We start from the raw sequence: 19,308 nt of genomic DNA, 5'->3' as shown, positions 1-19,308 counted from the left end.
CAACCCTTAAAATATGTACTGAGAAGACGCATTGGGAAAATAAACGACGATATTTTTTAACCAGTCAAAATGTGACACGTGTAAAGATACTGACACACCAGACGAGATTTTTAAAAATATCGTCTTAAAAATCTCGTCTGGTCCGACCATATTTTTAAGTTAATTAACTCTTTAAAAAACCGTCTCTCTAGACGGCTTTTTCTTGATATTTGAACTTTTTTAATTTCGTCTTGGTAGACGCATTTTAATTGAATTTCGTCTTCCAAGTTCATATTCCAAAGTTTCTTATTTGGTGGCTATAAAAGTTTAAATATCGTCTGGACCGATAGTATTTTTCGTATTCCGTCTTACCGACAATGTCTTTTATTATTCCGTCTAATCCGACGTTATTTTTAATTATGTTTTAGGTAGACCCCACTTTACTAAATTAAACTATCAACTCTTCAAGTATTATTGATTCATCTTCATCTTCTTCCTTTTTATCTTCATCCAAATGAAAAATGCTCACCTCAACAGATGCGGATTCCGGACGTGTTTTTTCAGCCTTCACAAACTCTCGAAGAGGCCCGGACGAATCATTTTCGAGTAGGGTACGGTATTGAACAATGTATTCATCTCCAAACGTGAAAATTATGTTACCGCCGTAGTACGATCCCAAAAACCCAGGACCCAAATCCGCAACCTCGACTCGATCTCCTCTCTTATACTTCATTTCGCTAAAGTGTACTTATGATTTTCAATGATCGGAGTTATTGATATAAGAAGATATAGATAGGAGAATGAAAGAGATTTGAACTCACAAGATACGAAACTTTGGAATATGAACTTGGAAGACGAAATTCAATTAAAATGCGTCTACGAAGACGAAATTAAAAAAGCTCAAATACCAAGAATAAATTAATATGGTCGGACCAGACGAGAAACATAAAAAAACCGTCTGGAGAGACAGTTTTTTAAAGAGTTAATTAATTTAAAAATATGGTCGGACCAGACGAGATTTTTAAAAATCTCGTCTGGTGTGTCGGTAACTTTACACGTGTCACATTTTGACTGATTAAAAAATATCGTCGTTTATTTTCCCAATGCGTCTTCTCAGTTCATATTTTAAGAGTTGTTTTGGGAATCTTGCTATAGTTACGATTATTTTTTTCTCTCTCTCCTCATTTAGATCATTTTGGGAATTTTCCCGTATTTTCTCATCCCTTCAAGGAATGAAATCAACAACACTATGATTATCATATGTTATTACTATATTATAATCATTATTACATTACCAGGTTGTTATATTATTGTTATTAATTTTATTATATTATCATTATTTATATTAGAGTTATTAATTATTTGACATTTTTCCGAGTATTTTTATTCGGAAATAAAAAGGAGTTAATACGAATGTTCATATTATTAATATACTATTTATTATTGTTACTAGTGGTGGTGGTAAATGGATGATCATTACATTCATACGTAGTAACCAAACATGACAATAAAATAGTAATGATTCATTTTATTCATTTGCCTATTCCATTCCCATGTCCATTTCATTCTCTCATCCATTCCATTACGTCATACCAAATATACCTTTATGATAAAATGAGAAGAAATATAAGTGGGTTTATATACACACCTGCTTATATTACTTTTACCTGCCTCTCACCAATACATGAATTTCATATAAAGATTTCTATAAATGTGATTTGACATTCTAATTTGTAACGGATGTGAAAGAAAGAGAAAACAATCATGGAAAAAAAATTCCACACCTTTCCCTAAGGCTGAGGGGTGTGGGGGGCGCGAGAGGGGGCGCGAGTGGGGGCGCCAGCCAATAATATTGTGACGTGTGGCAGAGAGAGAAACTTGATAAGATGGGTGTTGGTTGTGGTGCTCGCGCCCCGGGCCCTGGTGTGGAGGGGCGCGAGAGGGGGCGCGAGCGGTTTATTTTTTTATTTTTTTATAAATGTATTAAAAAACGTATTATTAAAAAAACAAGAAATTATTTAAAAAAACACACATTTTTTTGAAAATTCATAATAAAAAAAAAACATACTAAAAATTAAACAAACAATAATATTTAATAATAAAACTAATCTAATACAAGATCATCTGGTCGCGACGCCCACAAATGTTCAACCAACTCATGTCGAAGATCCCCGTGTATCTCACAGCTCTTGATATTTGCTATGTTATGAAGTTTGATTTAGGGGTATTATATAGGATTTTGTAAAGGTTTTTTAAAAAAGTTTGAAAGAAATGGGTAATATATAGGAAGTGTTGTATAAAGAAATGGGTAAGTTTGGTTTTTTTTTGAAGTTGTGTGTATAAAATGAGTAATATATAGGAGTAAAAAAATTTTTTTTTTATTAAATAAAGAGCCAACGGCTCATTTTACCACTCCAACGTCTCTTTCACAATTCCCCAAGTCCCTTTACGCGCAACAGCTCCCGCGAGACCCCTGGCGCCTGCCTCTTTTTCCGCGCTCGCGCCCCTCTCGCGCCCCTCTCGCGCCTCGGTGGTGTGGTGCTCGCGCCCCGGGGCGCGAGCGGCTGGCCTCTTGCGCCCTTTCTCGCGCTCCACACCCCTCAGCCTAATGTTTGTATATTAAATATCAACTTAAAGTGTGAGTCAATCCTTTTATAGAACATCTAACAAATTATTGGTAATTGAATTACCAATAAATGACAAGTTATTGGTATAGAATTACCGTAATTCTATAAATGACAGATTACGTTCATATTTTAAGTTGCTCTTTAATACTAGCATATAAATAGAGCCATTGCTTTTCAACATAGAAAACACATGTTCACCTTGATTTCAAACTTCTACTCGTTTAAAGCAAAGAAAATAAAGCTTTTACTTGCAGTTTTTGTGTTTTACCATTTGATGTTCATCACTACTTGTAAGCATTTTTAGAAATTTTGTTTCTTACACTCACATATTAAACAAATTTGTTAATATATATTTTAATTGTATATCGTATATTTACATCCACATATAAAAATGAACTATCAAAATAATTTTTGATGTATGCATATATATATATGTGTGTGTGTGTTTATGTCTTTATATATGTATGTAACTGTCTCAGAATGCAACAAACAATAGTCATTACATGTAGGGATGAGCAAATAGTAACATACCAAACATTTTTGGTACCGGTACCACGTTCATCGTGTATATCATTTTATTTTATTTTTAGATATTTTATATCGAAAAATGAAGATTCATTTCTCTTTTTTTTCGGTTATCATACAACTTGTATTTTGCTTATATATATATATAATCTGACTTGTATGTATACATGTATTGATATAGTTGCGGAAGAAGAGATTCTGGGGAGTCCTATTGATTATTGCAGAATTCTCGTATGGCCAGGGTCTTGACAAGATAGCAAATGCGCATCAGCATGCAAGACAATCGGATATGACAGTGGGGTTTGTCAAGATGCATACCCCAAACATGAAGCTGGGTGTTATTGTATAAGATGTGTTTAGTTTGCACACAAGTAAATGAAACCCATGTCTTCTTTCTGTGGTTTATATGTAACGTTGCGATAAAAAAATCAAATACTTAATTATATTTAAATTATTATTGGTACATTCATGTTATAACTCCAAGAAATTGACATTAGAATCATTCAAATATAGCTATGTAACAAGTAACAATAACCACATGTTGTGGCATTGGTAATGAATGTAAAGAGAATCATACAATGTTGTAGAGATTAGGTTTTAAATATCGAAACGTATTGAATGACCAAAATATAAAACTGTGTAAATTCCTAACCTATCAAATTTAGCAATTCTATAGTTAATTTGTTAAAATTCATAATATTTTTTTTCTTGGTTTTTTAACCGCTATTTGGATCATTAACGGGCCAACTGATCCACCATATCCTTTCAATTCCCTAAGTATTTGAGGTCACCCTCAAGAGAAAAGTTATAACAAATGATGATATTTTCTATTTTTTTTGTTCAAATTTAAAATTTTTGAACATTTAATTAACGGGATTATATGTTGGAAAAGTCATATAATGGCTTAATATGAATCTTGTTTCTAAATTGGCTTTTGAAGAGGTTTTCGGTTGCTAAAACCTATTTTCATTTGTAGCCTTCTTTCAGTTTGCCAACTTATCTAATATCTCTGTTGTGCTGCAACAATCTTTCTGGATTTCTTTGTTATGGAGGACTTGAGTTTGAGGAAGTTGTTTGGGGCGGGTAAATGCCAGCAAGGTATTAACTCGAAAAGACAGTGGGAAGCGAAAACTCGAAAAAGGTGGCTATGGCTATTTCGAATGAAGTGTCGCACAAACATTTTGGGACATGCATCACATAGTAGACTTTCATGTTTCGGTTTTGTTTCTTTAAGATGGATAATGAGATTTGTGATTCGTGTGTGAAAGCAAAGTATACTAGACTACGGTTTCTCACTAGTTTTTTAAATCAACGGGTTGATATGAACGATTGCATTGTGATATATGGGGGGGGGGGGATATCGAATAGCCGGCCTCCTTAACTCGAGCAAACTAAATTTGACCAAAGTTTGAGATTTTAGCCGACTAGTTTTGTGTACCTTTTGAAACACAAGTCCGATGCTAACGATTCTTTAACCCGGTTTTCACAAAATGATTAAAACCCAATTTGACAAGAATATGAAGAGAGTTCGATGTGACAACAGAGGGATGTTCACTTCAGACCTGATGCACACGTGTTCGTATATATTTTTAATGGTGATTTTTAACATTAACACGTTTTTAGCAAACTTTTAAATTTATAAAAATGATAATTACTTGGACTAACCACACATGATCTGGCAGAGAACCCATTGCGTATAGTATAGCTTATTCAAACCAAGTATAGTCGAAGGACACGGCTTCCTCTACTCAACCAATATTGTTTTTTAGATATTTTTAATTTATAAAAGTAGAGGTTTGGTTTAGACTAATATAATTATTATAATAGTAGATTAAAAAGTTTATAAGTAAGGTTTTAAAGACTGAATCGTTCATCTAAATAATAAGCTTTAAACGGGGGTTGCGAGAAAGTTTGTTTAGAGAATCAACATGTTTTTCTTCCATTTGCTTTTGATACATTTGGTTTTCTGGCCCTAGAGGCTGTGAATTTTTTGAGTAGGGTTCAGCGTGTCGTACACGAAACCTCTTCAGCTCCTAGGTCCCAAAGCTTTAAATGTTTTAAATAGGATTGGTATTGCTATTCAAAAGAGGGTTGCGGCGCAGCTTGTTGCCCGTTTGCCTGCCACTTTATTGTAATTGCTTTGTAGTATTACAATAGTTCATGAATATAAATCACCATCAATTAAAGTAAAAGAAAAAAAAATAAGGTAATATATCTTTTAGCCTATTGATGTGAAAAACTCTAGTGAACGACCTCTTTAGAGCTAGGAGGTGAGAAATAAATTTATAAAGGGTTACGTTATGGCAGCTAGACGAGTCACTAGCAGGCTCTCACAAATGGTAGAGTCCCCATCTAGTTGGCTTCAGGTTGCTGGCTCATAAGCTGGTATTCTCCTAATTAACCTAGTGCCCCTTCCTAGACAGTAAGTTATGCAATTCCTTTTAAAGCTTGGGGTATTGTGATGGACAAATCCCATACCACCTTAGAATCACTCGTTTAAATTCATGTTTTCTTATATTATTCTTTAGAGTAAGATGGAAAAGAGTTCTTTTTAAAGATACCATTTCTTCCCTTAATTTCACTATAACTTCCGGAGAAGATTAGTTGGAGTATTTAATCTTATGACTAGTTAACGTTATTTACTTAGTGAAACTAATTAAGTCCATCTTCCATATATATCCTTATATAAAATTTCTAAGCTAAATTTCCCAACACGTTGTGGCGAGTTCGAGTTCCTGAGTCCACTTATTGCTTGATGCTTAATAATATTATCTAATATGTCTACATTATTTAGTGATTAGTTAAATAGTATTAGCCGGCCTTTTGGTTTTTCCAATTTGTTTAACTTAATAAAATAACTCTTCAACCCCCATTTTGGATCTAGATGCCAACGAGAAACCATTCCAAGGATCTTGCTAAGTGTATAAACCTTTTTCGGTTCCATCGATCACACTAACAAGTATGTGTCACTCATACATGGTTTTGTGCCGAAACTTTGTGTTGATTTTGGTTTGTCATTTCATAAGCTCGCAGCAGGATATAGCATAAGTGTAGATACCTCTTGCAAGATCTGATTAACAACCAGAAATTGAGCTAAGCCCTCAATAATTGGTTTATTTGGTCAAGGTCTGTTAAGGTATATTTCGATGAAGTAGTTACTTAGTAAGATGGGATCCCTAGGTTGGTGCGCGGAGTTTTTCAAAACACCACAGGTAAACCAATAAGCTTCACACCACTTTTACCCAACATATATTATTATTTTTGTTAAGTTGTCTAAGATTAGATATACATGTTCACAAAGAGTAAATAAGTATGAATTAGTAAAGAAATAAACACATCAAAGACTAAAAACAAAAATATTTACTATTAAACAAAGTTCAACAAATCCTAAGTAGAAGGAGATATAAGGTGAATACAACCATATGAAGATAATCCACATCCGACTCTAAGTTTATCAAACCAAGAATCGGTGGCTCTAACATGATCCACTTCTTTCCATGGATGAAAACGCAAACAATCTAGGTTACGGTGCCATTTATTGAAGTAGAAGCAGGGAGTTCCGCCCTTTTTGGAGAGCTCGGTCGGCACGAGGGCCTTCCATGGAACTCCCAAGAGCACTATGGTCTTTAGATGGAACCATTTTCAAGCCAAGTGTGAGTTCTATTTATAGGCCTCAGCTAGTAGAAGAGCACGGTCATGCTTGGTGAGGCACGACCGTGTATGCCCTTTATGTCAGGCACGCTTCCCGCCACAATCTACAACATGCGTCCCTTTTGTTTTGTATGTCATATTCGCACGATTGTGCTTCCCTAGGCACACCCTTGCCTATCCTTAGGGTGACAATTGCTGATCGGCTTTGTCTTTATCTATGATTTGTCTTGTACCAGGCACGCCCTGCTTGCCTAAGCACGGTCGTGCCTTAGTGTTGGGTAAGATGTTGTCTTTGACTTTTGTTGACTTGAGCCTTTTGTCACCCCCAATGATTATTAAATATCGATATTTAGACGAGGCTAGCTCTTTGTTAACCACAACAACTCTTCAAAGTCTCAAAGTTTGCACGTTTTCCCGCCCTTTTCCACATTTTCGGAATCGAAACCCGCACTTATAAAATAAGAACGATTTATATAGTCTTTTCCTCAAAAAATTTCTAAAAAGTATACAAATTTGTGGGTAAATATTCATGGAAAACATGTATAATTTATGGCACATTAAAACACAATGGTGAACTTTTATACCGAACATGAGGACTGGCTTGAGACTAAATTCACACCATGATAGAATGGTAAAACGATACTAAATTTTTAATTTACTACATGTTAAATATCACCGTATTTCGGCAATAAATTATAGGATAATATTATTATATATAGCGATAATATGATAACAACAAAAATGAAAAGAAATTATCATTGGTTAAATACGATGTGTTTTAGTATGCTCTATGTATGGCTCGATCAATGTTATTTAACAAAGAATAAGAAAAGTCTTGTGGAAGGAATCATGTTTGCTATTTGGTGAATGATTTGGAAGATTAGGAACGAAGCTATCTTCAAAGCTTTATGATTCTGTTACTCGTACTTCGTTTGTTGGATAGTTACTAAAAACTGAAAATCAGCTGGACCAAGTAGATTCGAAATCACTTCTTCTCCTTCTCGTGTAATTTTTTTTTCTTGATGTTTTGTTAGCATTTTTAACCATCATATTTTTATAAATTTAATTGCCTTTAAAAAAATGCATTGGGTTTTAAAGTTTTATCAGAGTAAAATTAGTAAATTATAGTACTGTATGTAAAGCATTTAATTACATGCTATTTCCAATAAATTCCACTAAAATAATATTAAGAAAAAAACATTCTTTTTTCATTCTTGAGTTTTTTCATTAAAAGAAAAGAAAGAGAATGGAAGGAAAATTAAAGCTTTTTTCCTTCAAAACTTTCCTGTCAAATATGGCCGGATTGTGAAGGAAAGTTTATATACCATTACCATATTATCAATTTACCATATCTTAATTCTCTTTTCCATGTTGCTATGAGGATATAATTGTAAAGTTACAAATTTTTTTCCTATCTTTTCCTTTCAATCTAACTCAAGAATGTAATAAACACTTTCTTTTCTTTTCTTTTATTTTAACTCGATAATGTCTTTTAAGTATATAATTTCTTTTTCTTTCTTCCTCTATCCAATTTTATCATTTATTTTCCTTGTATTTTAAACCCGAGAATGCATTGTAAAATAAAGTTACTTGAATAAAAACTAAAAAAAAAAAAGTGGGGTGAGATAGCCAACTTCGCCACCACCCATTATGTTTATTTGGCTCTCAAAGAGTCAAAGCCATAGATAGATATTTAAAACCCGTTATTAATTTTAAAACGTTAACATAATGATATTACCAAATCAAATATTCATTTACCGTTATTTATACTATATATAATGTATAAAAGGAAGACGATTAAGACACCTTAATTTTAAAGGATTTACAAATTTTAATACATAATATACACCTTATATAGCATGTAAGACAGGGACAAACTTGTCCACTAAAAATATGTCTTGAAATAGTTACAACATTGCCCCCTCAACTTTAAGCAATTTTTGTAAATTTAAGAAATAATACTACTTTGAACCTTTATCTTTACCTATATATTCATTTTAATTTTAATTGTAAATAACTTCCCCCCAAAGATTTTCTAACGGCCATAACTTTTGCATACGTTAATATTTTTTTATAAAAAATTGCACCATAAAAATAAGCATTTTTATTGTCTTTAATTTGAGTATGGTATTGCTATAATTTTTCAAATAAAAAAATTAACATATTACATATGGGTGTTACAATTCGGTTTTAACGGTTTCTAAGTTATATCATGAACCAAACTGTTGGTTCGATTTTTTGTCATTGAGAACCGAAATTGAATCGTAGAAACTTTAAACTTAATCGTTAATAATGGTTTGGTTTCAAGCATTGAGCTTCAATAATAAGTTTACCGTCCACTCCGGTTTTATATGGTCAATTTTCTGTATAAACCATAAACCAAACCGGCGGTTGCTATGGTTTGAACATTCAGAAACCGTCTGACCAAAAGTGATGATTGGTTCAAACGTTTTAACGGTTTCAAACGAACCTTGAACATCCAAAATTATTACATGATTACTATATATTTTGTTCCCCGGTGCATCGCGCGGGCACTTGTCTCGTATATATTACATGGGCTAAATTTTATAGTTTATATGTATACTAGTTTGAGGCCCGTGTATTTCACGGGTAATTATTGAAAATTTAAACTTTAACCATTAAGTGAAATACAGTCAACAAATTGATCATATATTGTTAAAATAATTACAATTAAATTAAAATTACAGAAATTACATAACTAAGATTACACAAATATGTTACAAACAGGTAAAAACTTACTTTTACACTACACTTGTGATTATATTAGCAGATATACATTGGTTATTAAAAATCAAAATCTTTAGTTCATGTCTGTTTGTATCTCTTAATAAAGTAACATATTGGCATGCTTATAACTATTGATATAGACATATATAGTTGTCTGTGTGACAAAAAGAATTCTCCAAGTACATACTAATTATAGATAAATAATAATATATATCCACGATACTAATAAAAAATATATTAATATACATAAAATATCATAGCTTTTAATCAATTAATGTAGGACTGAAAATCGGTGATCTTTCAAACCGAGTAAAGCAAAAATTGAAATAAAGCAAAAAAGAGTTAGTTGCGTTGGCGACACAATAGATGAGCACGTGTACAGAGCAAGTTAGCATGCTAAACTAAACCGAGGTTGCTAAAATGGGCCACTAAATGGAACTGCGACACCAAAATCCTCTTTTATACTACATAGATAATATGATGTCATTTGAGAACATCTGCTCATGTTTATAAAAAAAACATGATTATCACAAAAACCATATACCTGAACTTTGATGATACAATCATCCTTTGAATCTTTACAACTTAAAATTGATTGATCATGATATATTTGTTGTCATCAATATTATGTGTATGACAAATTTTTAATTGACTTTATATTTTACAATTAAAAATTGTATAATCAAGCAATATAAAAACCGAAAATTTAAATATAACAAAATGATTTGTTTATTTCATATGAATGTAATTGCCAGGAATATGAAAAATATATACTAACATTAAAACCATGTTCAAATAATAGTGATTATTTCGAGTTAGAAGAATATTAGAAGATTTAAAGTTGCATAAAGTGAATGTAGTGATTCTTATTTATAATCGTTGAAAGTAGGGCTGCCACTTTTGCTCGTAACATGAAACTCAACCCAAAAAAATCCGTACATGAACCCAAACTAACCCGACCCAAGAAAATACTGAACCGAACCTGAACCGAAGTAATTCGGGTTGGTTCTTGTGTCTGAATTCTAGGTTTCGGGTCAACCTGAAAACTTTTTGTTTTTATAATCATATGTATTTTTAGGTAAGAAAGGCTAAGCCTTAGCCGCTGACGTTATCAGGATTTGGTCAAAGTCGATTGTTCTCATTCCACATATTATAAATCGAATGTTTATTGTTTATTATTTTGAATATAAACCATAATAAACATTTTAATTAACACTTCAAAATTCACTAATCGTTTCTTGTCAATCCATATGCTGAATATTGCAAATGAAAAGTATTTGTAGGTTTTTTATGAAAAGCAATCGTGCACATGTGATTCAAATGATGTGTTAAAAATAACTTTTAACATAGTTAGTGTATCAATATACTAGAGTTAACTAATCAATCTTGTTAACTTGTTTTAAACCTGGTTAAAACATAATCCCTGCAAATAATTGTTAATGGTTTTTCCTTAAAAGCAATATATTATTAGTGGATTTTTAGTTTAAAAAATAGATTTCTCCTCCTGAATTTACGTTTAAACTTTGTACGTGATCATAAAGTTGATTAACAGACATAAAAATATTGCAAATTAAGCAAACTATGATATCTTTGTATAGGATATTGTTAATGTGAAATTGTCTTTATGTTTATGTGTGAAGTGATGGGAAGTAATTAACCGGAGTATTATGGTGGTATAATGAATTAATGACCTCGTAGTTTATTATCATTTAAGTTTAAATGATGGAAATAAACTATTATTATGGTAATATACCTGAGACAAAATAGGAAGAAATGAATGAAAATAAATAAATGGGTTTATATACACACTCGTTTATATTACTTTTACATCTCTCACATTCATTACAAGAATTTCATATAAAGATTTCTATAACTGAGATTTTAGTTTTAATTTCTTTTAACAATATATTAACTACGGAAAAAAATCCACACTTTTCCTCCTAATGTTTGTATATTAAATATCAACTTAAAGTGTGAATCAATCCTTTTATAGAACATCCAACAAATTATTGGTAATTCTATAAATAATGATTGTGTTCATAATTTAAGTTGCTCTTTAATACTAGCATATAAATAGAGCCATTGTTTTACAACATAGAAAACACACTTTATCACCCTGATCATTTCAAACTTCCACTCATTTAAAGCAAAGAAAAATGAAGCTTTTACTTACAGTATTTGTGTTATACCATCTTATGGTCATCACTACTTGTAAGCCTTTTAAAGAAATTTTGTTTCTTACATTCACATGTATATCAAACTAATTTGTTAATATATGTTTTGATTGTATATAGTATGTTTACATATGCAAATAAAAGCGAACAATCAAAATAACTTTTGATGCATGCGCGCACGTGTGTATATGTGTGTGTTTAAGTGTGCGTGTGCTAGTCCATGTGTGATGTAACCGTCTCTCAATGCAAGAAACAACACTCATTACACGTAGAGAAGAGCAAATGATACTAAGTACCAGTATTTGATTTAGTACGACAATACCAACATTTTAAAGTTTAAGGATCTATACGGTGCTTGTATTTTACCGAACTTTGGCCTTCAGTACTGGTACCATACCGAACATTTTTTGTACCAGTGCTTCGCTCATCATGTATATCATTTTATTTTAATATTTTAATTTTAGATGCTTTATATTGACAATTGAAGTTCATTACTCTTCTTTTCTTTTGGTTCTCTCTCTCTCTCACACACACAAATATATATATATATAAAATCTGATTTGTATGTATACATTTATTGATGTAGTTGTAGATGAAGAGATTATTTTGAATCCTATTGATATGTGCAGAGTTCTCAAATGGCCAGGGTCTTGTCAAGATAGCAAATGTGAATCTGCATGCATGATAAGTGGATATGATAGCGGGGTTTGTCAAAATGTTTCATACCCTAAACACGAAGCTGGGTGTTATTGTTTAAGATGTGTTTAGTTTGCACACAAGTAAATGAAACTGTTTTCTTTTTATGTTTTATATGTAAAGTTGCGATAAAAAAATCAAATACTCAATTATACTTAAATTATTATTGGTGCTTTTATGTTATATCTCCACAAAACCGATACGAGAATCATTCAAATAGATATATAACAAGTAACAATAACCAATCATTTGGCACTAGTAAAGTATGTAAAGAGAATCATATATACGAAGTTGTAAGGTTTAGGTTTTAAATATCAAAATATATTAATTAGTAACTAAAATATTAAACTGTGTAAAATCCTAATCTACCAAATTTAGCAATTCTAATGTAACTTTGTTAAAATTTATATTTTTTTTTGTTCGGGTTTTATAACCGCTATTTGGATCATTGACGAGCCAATGATCCACCCGATCCTCTCAATTACCTGACTGTTGGAGGCCACCCTCAAAAGAAAAGTTGTAACACCCCAATTTTTCCAAACATACAATAGTAATTGTTTAGACGGGGCTAGCTCTTTGTAATCACAACAATTCTTCAAAGTCTCAAAGTCTTCATCATGTTTACACATTTTCAACCTTTTCCCGCATTTTTGGATTTGAAACTTGCACTTATCAAATAAGAATGATATATATAGTATTTTCCTCACAAAAGTGCTAAAAAGTATATATACAAGTATATATATTTGCGAGTAAATATGCATGGAAACATGTATAATTTATGGTACATCAAAACCCAATGGTGAACTTTTATACCGAAAGTGAGGACTTGCTCGAGACCGCATGCATGCCACAATAGAATGGTAAAACCATACTAAATTTTAATTTACTAAATCGTAAATATCATTGTGTTTTTGAAATAAATTATAGAATAATATTATTATTTATAACAATAATACGACGATAACAAAAAACACAAAAATGAAAAGAAATTATCATTGGTTAAATACGGTGAGTTTTAATACGTTTCTATGTATGGCTCAACCAGTGTCATCTAACAAAGAATAAGAAAAGTCTTGTGGAAGGAATCATGTTTGCTACTTTTCATTTGGTGGATGATTTGGAAGACTAGAAACGAAGCCATCTTCAAAGCTTTATGATTCTATTACTCACTTTTCGTTTCGTTGGATAGTTACTAGAAACAAAAAAACTGAAATTCAGCTAGACCAAGTGGATTCAAAACTTACTTCTTCTCATGTAATTTTGTTTTCTTGATGTTTGGTTATCTTTTTTAACCATCATCTTTTAACAAATTTAATAGTCTTTCAAATAGAAAAAATGTGATATATGTTATCAGCACACATAATGAAACCAACTTGAGCTGATAAAACTCTTGAAAACCGAGTGTAACAATCAAATTTTGCTTTCAACACAATGTGATATATGTTATCAGCACGTAAATAAGAATTAATAAAAGAATAATTTAACTACAAGTAATGAATAAGATTAAAGGGCAGTCGCGAGAATTTCATCTAACAAGTATGAATAAAAGAGTAATAGTCACCAATTGTTGGCTTTTGTTGCTCAACATTTTCTTTAGATAATGCGTAGTGGTAATCGACACATGACATACGCGTTAGAAAAGGGTAGCTATATTATAAGGCCCACATATTAATGTGTTGAAAAAACTCATATGATGGCAGTTTTCCCATGACCAGTACTCCCAGTAACACCCCAAAACTATAAATATCACATTTATCAGTAAATTTCAGCGTCTGATGATATTCAGGTGCGGTGTACCCTAAAGTGCCAGCAACATTGGAACTTGTCATGTGTGTATCGGCTTCAGGGATGGATTTGGCTAGCCCAAAATCCGCAATTCGGGCCTCCATGTCATCATCAAGAAGTACGTTAGCCGGCTTCAAGTCTCGATGGATTATATGTGGGGTGTGGCTCACGTGTAGATACTCGAGCCCAGACGCAACCCCAATTGCAATCTTATGTCTCGCTAGCCACTCTAGCTGTCGTGTGCCAGCTTTAACTTGTTGCAAAATGTCTTGTAAGCTTCCGTTTTTCATGAACTAATAAACTAGGTAATGACACGTAGGCCTCGAAACATGGGCGAGCAAGGCTAAGAGGTTTCGATGACGAATTTGACCGACAGTCTGAATCTCCGACCGAATCTGACGCATCTTTTTGTTAAGCATTTTCGTGTCTTCATTAGTGAGCTCTCCCGCTTCTTTCGAAGGTTGTATAACCTTTTTGATCGCGATCGTTTTAATCTTCTCGTTCGGGATGTCAGTTTTGTACACTTGTCCACACCCACCTCTCCCGATAACTTGAAGCGCGGCAACCGCCTCGTCATCGTCTAGAAACGCGAGCTCCTCCGCCTTAATCGATTGGCTAAAAATCGAAGGACCCGATTGGTCCCCTTTATAGTTAACCATAACTAACACCAACTTAATTACCACGGTAAATATTATTATAGAAAGAATCCCAACAAATGAACCGGCAAAAAACCCTAAAACCCAACCCATTATTTTCTTTCTATTATTATTATTATTATTATTATTATTATTATTATTATTATTATTATTATTATTATTATTATTATTATGTCTTGGATCAGCTTCGGCAGGCGCCGGTGCCGGAGCTTGAATATTTGTTAATTCGGCGAAAACATAACGTTTTGGAATATTATTATATCCCAACCGGTCGTCTTCGAATAAACTATTGCCGGAGACGTTGAACAACCGCAGGTTTCGAAAAGAACGTAACGAAACCGGAATTTTTCCGGTGAACATATTATTATCAAGTGAGAGTATTTCAAGGTTCGGGAAATACTTCAAGAAACCCAAGTCACCGGAGAATTGATTGGACGAAAGATCGGGTATCCGGAGACTTAGGAGGTTAGATATTTCAGCCGGAACTTCGCCGGAAAAGTTATTATTACTAAAATTATTAACTTCAAGTTTCCGGCAAGTGGAAATCTGATGCGGGATAATATTATTTATATTATTATTGGATAAAGATAGTTCTTTGAGCTCCGATAACTGACCAATCTCCGGCGAGATAAACCCACGTAGCCGTTGACTTTTGAAGACGATTGCAGTGACTGTAAGGGTGTGGGGCCCGGGTTGGCATGATATTCCGGTGGTGTGGCAGAGGTTGTGGTGGTTGCCGGAGATGGATAAATTGTTGAGGATTGTTTTGAGAGCGTGGTGGTCGCCGGAGTTGAGGTTTAGGGTGGATTGGACGGAGAGTGTTAGTGTAAAGAAGAGGAGGAGTGGGAGGCGGGTTACGGTGGTCATTGACGATGGCCGGAGTATGGAAGTTTAAAGTGGATTATTGTTTTGTTTATGCATGGGATTTTGAAGATTGTTTGTTTCTAATTAAGTTGTGGAAAATAGCAAGTCAACTTTCAAGTCTACCCTGGAAAAAGATTTTTTTTTTCAGAATAAAATAAGAAATATTGCATATTAAAATGTTTAATATTAAGAAGAGAGAATAATAATATAAGTTTTAAATAAAAAATAAGTCTTTTAATAGCATATTAAAATCTTTAAAGCTGTTTAGAATATACACTTAAGAATAATACAATGTGATGTTTCAAATACACTACAAGTGAGGGATTTGATTTTTATACACCAAAAAAGAAAACTACATACGATATATATGGTGAATGTGCTAACACGATAGCACCCTGTTGGATTTAATGGTCGGTTCGGGTCAAGTCAACGCGACCGACCCGAATGTGACCCGGTATGAGTTACACCGGGGGTTAACGAAATATAAACCCACTTAAACGTTAATTGGGCTCGACACAAAAGATTAGATAGACCGGTTGATGGTTAAATGCTTTGTTTGGTTAATTGGGCTCAAGCCCAATTGGTTTAATATGATTAAACCCTAATAATATTACTATATATAGTATATGTAAATATTATTATGATTATCCTTACAAAACATAAACCCTAATCCATCTCATATAACCCAGCCGCAACTCCGGCGCCGTTTTCCGGCGGGTGTTTTCCGGCGGGTGTTTTCCGGCCAACTTACACCAAACACAGCCACCTCAAGCTATTCTTCGGTCACTGCAATCACCACCGCACCTCCTTAAAGCCCCGGCGTTGTTGCAACTTCGAGCCGCTCTTTTCCGGTGAGCTGGTTCTTTTCCGGCAAAGTCGTTTTTCCGGCGAGGGTTATTCCGGTGACTTGTTGCTGCTGTTTGCTGCCATCTGTTGCCGTCCACTGCTGTCCACCGCCGTCCGACGACTAGTTGCTGTTCAACACCACTAGCCGCTGAGCCGCCGCCGTCTGCTGTCAGATTCTTTTGTGGCCACATCTAGTTCATTCGTTAAACCCTGGGTGTCTTCCCGGTTTCGATAACCGAGGTATATCGACTACCTTATCTATGGTTGTTTTATTTATGTTTATCGTGCTCGTATTGTTGTAATCGGATCCGGGTTCGGATTTCGGTTTTTTTGGTTCGTTTAAATCGTTTAATCGTCCGCTGCGTTTTATAGTTCGTTTATATATAAATTATTAATATTGATTAATAATTACTTAAACGAAATAGTTAACTAAAACGGGTTTAAAATACTTGACCGTTTTCGTTCCGAACCACCGTTGAAATCCCAACAGTGGTATCAGATACGCGGTTACAACGTACGAGTCGATCCCGGTTTGTTTAAAACCGGATCTATATCTTAAACTTTAAATCGTTTAAAGTTTTGATCTAGATTTATTTTCGGGTGATTTTGAGTTGGTCAAAGTTTTGTTTATTTTATTTGACCAAGTCAAAACGACCCGAAATTCGTTTATTTTGAATATGTAAATCCGCCCCGACCTATGTGGTTCTTTGGTTGTGTTTGTTGTTTGAGCTTGTTTTGGCCATATGGTTGGTTCAAAAGTTGTAAAAGGTTATTATTTATTTTTCGGTTTTCTTTTAGCCATAAAGATGGTTCAAATTTGTAATAGGACAAATTATTGTTAGTTTATAAATTTGTAATTAAGAAGACGCGAGGATAACCGAGGACGAGCTCAAGGATTTCTTGGAGTTAGTGGGAGTTCGAGCAAGATGACGAGATGCACGAAGAAGTCCATCCTTGTGGTTGTTTTGTGTTGTGAACCCCTTGACCCGATCGGTCTCCCTAATTGGCTCTAGCGAGACCGATCACCTTTTGGCCATATGGATTTACATATTATTTGCTATTGTGGTTGCTTGGATTGTTTATAATAGGATTATAATATCACCGGCCTAATACCAAATAAATTTGAAAATAAACATTTTATTAACCGATTTTGTTTTGCAAATTAAAAGCGTTTTGATTTCCAAAACAAATAACATAATAGATTTCTATTAACTTAAAATTGGTTAGTCATATCGCGACAAACTTAGTTTTTAATAGGTTATCTAAAACTAAGTGTCATGAGAGATGAAAGGGTTTATCTATTCGTCCCGATAATAAATACAGTAAAATTTGACTTTTACTCTATTTGGTAATTTTAAAATTAATCCAAATTTAAAACCAATAGTTTATGCCAAGTTGCAACAAGTTTTCGGCGACCTGGTTATTTTCTGGTGAGCCCGATTTTCCGGCGAGCCCCTTTTCCAGCAACGTTATTCGCTGCTGCTGCTGTGCACTGAGTGGAGCTGCTTTCCGCTGTCTTCCACTGCTGTCCAACGCCGTTAGCCGCTGCCACACCACCTGCCGGAACTTCCGCCGCCGCCGCCTTCAGCCGCCGCCGCCGGATCTTTCGCGGGTCGTTTGATTGTGTCAAGTCTAGCACTTTCGTTAAGCCCTCGGTGTCTTCCCGTTTCGATAACCGAGGTATATCGACAAACTAGATCTATGGTTGTTTATTATTTATTATTCGTGCTCGTACTTAGTTGTAATCGGATCCGGGTTTTGGGTTTCGGTTTTTGGTTCGTGTTAATCGTTTATATTCCGCTGCGTTTTATAGTTCGTTTATATATACATATTAATGTTGATTAATATCTATCGAAACGAAATAATTATTAACTAAAACGGGTTTTATGTATTTGACCGTTTTCGTTCCGAACCACCGTTGAAACCCAACAGTGGTATTAGAGCCGCGGTTACAACGTACGAGTCGTTACAGGTTCGTTTAAAACTGGATCTACATCTTAAACTTTAAATCGTTTAAAGTTTATAGATCTAGATTTATTTTCGGGTGATTTTGAGTTGGTCAAAGTTTTGTTTATTTTATTTGACCAAGTCAAAACGACCCGAAATTCGTTTATTTTGAATATGTAAATCCGCCCCGACCTATGTTTGTTTGGTTGTGTTTGATTGTTGAGCTTGTTTTGGCCATACGGTTGGTTCAAAAGTTGTAAACGGTTATTATTTATTTTTGGTTTTCTTTGGCCATAAAGATGGTTCAAATTTGTAATAGGGCAAATTGTTGTTAGTTTATAAATTTGTAATAAATAAGACGCGAAGATAGCCGAGGACGAGCTCAAGGATTTCGTGGAGTTAGTGGCAGTTCGGGCAAGATGACGGGATGCACGAAGAAGTCCATCCTTGTGGTTGTTTTGTGTTGTGAACCCCTTGACCCGATCGGTCTCCCTAATTGGCTCTAGCGAAACCGATCACCTTTTGGCCATAAGGATTACATATTTTTATTTGCTATTGTGGTTGCTTGGATTGTTTATAATAGGATTATAATATCACCGACCTAATACCAAATAAATTTGAAAATAAACATTTTATTAACCAAGTAAGTTTTGCAAATTAAAAGCGTTTTGATTTCCAAAACTAAACTTAATATATTTTCTATTAACTTAAAATTGGTTAGTTGTATCGCGACAAACTTAGTTTTTAATAGGTTATTTAAAACTAAGTGTCCTGAGAGATGAAAGGGTTCATCAATTCGTCCCGATAATA

The 19,308-nt window shown here is 33.8% G+C and overlaps 2 pseudogenes; both read right to left on the bottom strand.

Moving 5' to 3' along the window:
* Nucleotides 1-14,052: 14,052 nt before the first annotated feature.
* Nucleotides 14,053-14,475, bottom strand: LOC143584340 (leucine-rich repeat receptor-like serine/threonine/tyrosine-protein kinase SOBIR1 pseudogene; annotated as a pseudogene).
* On the bottom strand, nt 14,079-15,779 carry LOC143584344 (leucine-rich repeat receptor-like serine/threonine/tyrosine-protein kinase SOBIR1 pseudogene; annotated as a pseudogene).
* Nucleotides 15,780-19,308: the final 3,529 nt, after the last annotated feature.

Source organism: Bidens hawaiensis, unplaced genomic scaffold, assembly GCF_021521415.1.
Source record: "Bidens hawaiensis isolate Kalapana, Puna unplaced genomic scaffold, B.hawaiensis_p1.1 tig00033031_1, whole genome shotgun sequence".
Taxonomy (NCBI): domain Eukaryota; kingdom Viridiplantae; phylum Streptophyta; class Magnoliopsida; order Asterales; family Asteraceae; genus Bidens; species Bidens hawaiensis.
The sequence above is the reverse complement of the archived record's forward strand: the minus strand, read 5'-3'. Positions and strand labels throughout refer to the sequence as shown.